Source organism: Meleagris gallopavo, assembly GCF_000146605.3.
Source record: "Meleagris gallopavo isolate NT-WF06-2002-E0010 breed Aviagen turkey brand Nicholas breeding stock chromosome 22 unlocalized genomic scaffold, Turkey_5.1 Chr22_random_7180001957522, whole genome shotgun sequence".
Lineage (NCBI taxonomy): Eukaryota > Metazoa > Chordata > Aves > Galliformes > Phasianidae > Meleagris > Meleagris gallopavo.
In genome coordinates this window covers 6,530-10,724 of record NW_011100110.1, presented here as the reverse complement: position 1 = coordinate 10,724, position 4,195 = coordinate 6,530, and the positions used below count along the sequence as shown (strand labels likewise).

General features: G+C 45.0%; 1 long non-coding RNA gene across 4 annotated transcripts in view; it reads right to left on the bottom strand.

The window, feature by feature from the left end:
- Positions 1–76: 76 nt before the first annotated feature.
- Positions 77–4,195, bottom strand: part of LOC104915542 — a 5,651-nt gene continuing 1,532 nt past the window's right edge. For 2 of the 4 annotated variants that reach the window (XR_796385.3, XR_002110237.2), the window contains exons 3-6: positions 4,042–4,080; positions 1,404–1,802; positions 646–872; positions 77–135 (exon numbers count right to left, since the gene is read on the bottom strand). This is a non-coding gene — a long non-coding RNA (uncharacterized LOC104915542). Of the gene's footprint in view, positions 136–645; positions 873–1,403; positions 1,803–2,467; positions 2,588–4,041; positions 4,081–4,195 lie in introns of all 4 variants that reach the window. The other 2 variants (XR_796386.3, XR_002110238.2) reach the window with 2 other exon arrangements.

The window sequence follows — 4,195 nt, the reverse complement described above, 5'->3', positions numbered from 1 at the left end:
GATGTACATTACCATAGCTTTGATTATGGCAGTAAGGTTTCCTGGGCCATCGGTCAGAGTGCAGAGCGTCCAGCTCCTTCGAAGCGTCCGTCCGCTCACACGTACAACCAGCCTGGCTGAGTAAACTACGCTGAGCTGAAATAGAACAGAAATCAGAAGAAAATAATTGCATCTTAGGAAAAACATCTGTGGTTTCTATCCGAGCAAATTAATTTCACATACAAGAATTACTTCCAACATAAAGTAACCACATTTCCAAAACAAATTCTACCCATAGAAGAAGATTACAGAACAATACACATGCACATCTTAAAACATCAGTTCTATGGCAGACAGAGTAAAGAGACCAGCAAGAGAAAGTACAGAAGGGCTTCTCCCTGCGGAATAATTAACTCAGGAGGGAGAGCTGTTTGTCGGGGCTTTTTAGTGTAGCAGGCAGTAGCTTATTTCTGCACATACCTACCTACCATACCAAACTTGCTTGCTTTTAGATCTTTCTGCTTCCTATTGAATTAAGCCTCCTTTTGCTTTAAGGTATTTATCAGACTTTCCACAGAACTGCTTTCAGGTTTTACCAAAAATAACAACCCAGGGAAAAAAGACTCAGGAAAGGTCTCTGACAATACAGGGATGCAAACTTCCTACCTGTCACCCAAACAGGGCAGCGCCCACCCTGAGGCTCTTGTGCTGTCACTGGCACACACTGACCAAAGGGGAATCCTTCATAGCAATCACTGCTGAGTTTCACACAGTCATTCTGGGAAAACCGGTTGGTTGCGTTTGTTGTTCACATGCACAGCACTACAGAAGTTGTACAGCGATCTACACCTCTTCTTCTCCACCACACCGCAGAGAAACAAACAGCTTGCTGGCTAAAAATAACAACATCCTGCAATGCAAAAAGAATTTTCCCAGATAAAACAAGGGGAAACAAACCAACAAGCAACCTCCCTCCTTCCCCCCACAAAACAGACAGAACAAACCCATAGGAAAGGGAAAGACAGCAAAGCCGCTTCCTGAACCAATTCCCAGCGGTGAGAACTTAATAAAGAAAAACCAATACATTCCCTGCCTGTATCACCACAAAAAGCTGCACATTAAATGAAACGAGCAACTGAGGGTTACAGCCTCCAGCTGTACCTCCTCACCAAAGCAGCTGGGAGAGAAAGTAAAGAAGTCTGTTTGCTAGTCTCTTTCTTAGACTGGAGTCTCAGAAAGTTGTACAGATGCCCCAGATAACAAAACCCTCACATCTATTCCTTGTAACTGGAGACAAACAACCTGAGAGAGACCCTAAGAAACACACAGCAAGATTAACTTTATGTTCTTTTCCTCCTGTGTTTTTCATGCTGGTTCTTAAGAACATCCCCTTTTTGAAAAGACCTTCAGAATCTGAACGACACCTGAACTCAGCTGCTTAGGCCAAGGTGAAAACATCACTAAAAACGCCCTCCAACTCGCACAGCATTTTTCTCAAAGCGGTGAAGGACAGCTGTCCTCACACCTCAGCATTCCGGAGTTCAGACTGACAGAGCAGACAGCTGCAGGTTCTCTCCTGCCCTGACGCAGCAGATGGATGTGCTGTGCAGTCCTTAGGCAGTCCTTACGCACACAGCTGTAAAAGCTATCAGCAGTGCACAGCACTGAGGAGCTCACGTTCCATTCACGCAGGTTTGCTTTGGGATCCGAGCCCAACATCCTGCGCTGCTCCATCGCTGAAGGCGCTGCAATCTCCCACAGCCCGCGGCTCCTGCTGAGTTGGTCAGGCGGTTGGCACTGGCTTTGTCCCAGGATAGAGAGGCCTGCCCAAGTTATTAAGGAGAGCACTTGTCACAAAAAGAAAACTCAGAGCCTAGAAGGACAAACAGCTGCAGTAATTCCTCTCCTCCAAACTGAAAGTGAAAAGCACACTTGCTTTGCGATAATACCAGTAGAACAGAAAAGCCTGCATTGCAGAGCAAGCTGTAACACACCACAGCATTCGCATGAGTACAAGATTATCTCTTTAGAACACAGCAGCATAAGTAAGCCCAGCTTTACATACGTCACGCCTCCTCCATAGCTTGCTAAAGCAAAGCTTCATCCTGATATTGCCCTTGGTGACCTACAGCAGTAACCTTAGCGTGCTAAAGGAGAAGCAGCAGTCTTGTACTGCCTTAGGCCCAGCTTTACATATTTATTATCAACAGCGAGATGCAGCACAAGGCCCCAGTTGAAACATGCAGCTGCATTTACGCCTTAGCACCCAACTCGGCTCTTTGTGCACGCCTTGACAACAAGCTCAGCTGCAAAAGGCACGCTGGGTGGGCTGCAGGAGCTGCAGAGCCATTCGCTGACAGCGACCAGCACACAACCAAGCTCGTTTCCTTCACAAGACCTCCTCCTAATGAAGACTGCTGATAATACAAAGGTAACGAGCACAGCGTACACGTTTCTATCCACAAGTCAGCCATCAGATGTAGTCCACCTCTGCAAAACACGACCGCCGTGCGACAGAACCCAGCACGAGAAGAACAAGTCAGCTGGCTGCACGCTTCCCAAACACTGCACTGCCATCGCAGCCACATGGGAACTGAGAACCCAGACACTGTCGTAACACAAAGGTCATCAAAGCCCCAGTGAGCTTCTGGAGCTCACCAGCTTCTCTGAAAACAGAGTGGTGGAAGTGAGTAATGCAAGTCCGTCTGTAAAACGTGTCTATGCCATTAAAGTCTGTAATGTGTGTTTCCTCGTGCACTACAAACTCGCTGAGGTGCAGCTCCTGCCTATCGTAGGCAAATCAGGAATAAAACAACCATAGAAAAATGCAGCATTGTAATTGCTATTTCTCAGAAAGCCTCTTGCAGGTGATCAAAGTTTATTAGCTCAGTGCCTAAGGAAGTTTCTCTATAAAATTCCTGCTTACCTGTCCTGCTATAAGCTTTGACCATAGATCACTTTAACAGACTGCAAGTGCATCACACACCCCTACATATAAATGCGGATGAAGTGTTTCAGAGGAGAGCAGTCCCACTTTTCAGGAGCAGGCAGAATGTTATCTCTGCCAGCCTCGTGAAAGACACTTAAGTTCCAAAGGGTTTTTCCCTCCTAATGTCACGTCACATTTAACTGTTGTACCATTTTCTGTACTGTTCTGCTAAAACTAATCCCTGAACGAAATAGCTACAGATGCTGCCACGGACAAATAACACAAGTGACCTTATACAGCATACAAAAACTAAAAGAATTGTTCTAATAGCCACTGACTGACTGATTTTAAGCAGAAGGGACCCAGTTTCTGCAAAGTTGGGCATGGAGAGGAACAAAGAATCAGCAGTTTTCTTCACACTCAGCTTAACCCTTACTTTCTTTTGAGAAGAAATGCATTTCCTTCTGAGCCTCCAAGCAGCAAGAAGGACGTGAATAATGAATGCAGTAGAACTTGTATTATGATTCCACTTCAGCATAACATAACTCGAAGGGAAGTGAGCTTCCAAAGAGGGGTGTGCAGGGAAGGAAACAGTGGCAGCACAGTGTTACCTGGTGTGAAATACTGCCTCTTTCCAACTCATGTTCTAAATGAGGTATTGACTTTTGCACAGTTAACATACAGAGCTCTTACTTTATGGAAAAAGTAAATCAGACCATGTAGTGAAAGCCTGGAGCTGTACATCAATAATTAAGGGGCATCATATCCACTGGGACTTCACTTGAGAATCTGAAGGAATTCTGGATCTCTGACTTACAAAATAAGCTGTTTTCCACCCAGTAAGAAGATGAGTTCATACGGTTCAACTGCAGCTTCCTTTAAAATGCCCTCCTTAGCATACACTGACTTACGAAGTTCAAAATAAAAGCTTCAGATAAAAACAAAAACCAAAAACTAAGGCTCCCGAGTTCCTGTTAGTGCTTCATGCCTGCAGCTGCCACCAGAGGTCAGGAAGCGAAGTGGTCACAGGATGGAGGTCTCTTCTCTAGAGGACAATCAGACAAGCAAAGCACATGCGATAACAAGGGAACTTCAGAAGCACGTTTCACTTTTAAGAAGGAAAACAGACATACCTTCATCCATTTGCTATGAAATGCCCCTTCATTCCATATCTATAAAGCAAAAAGCAAACAGAAGTCAGTACCTGTTGATATACAAGTAGTAGTGCATACACATAAATCTTTCACCATCATTACTGAACTTCTTTATCAGCCCCCCAGGGAAATA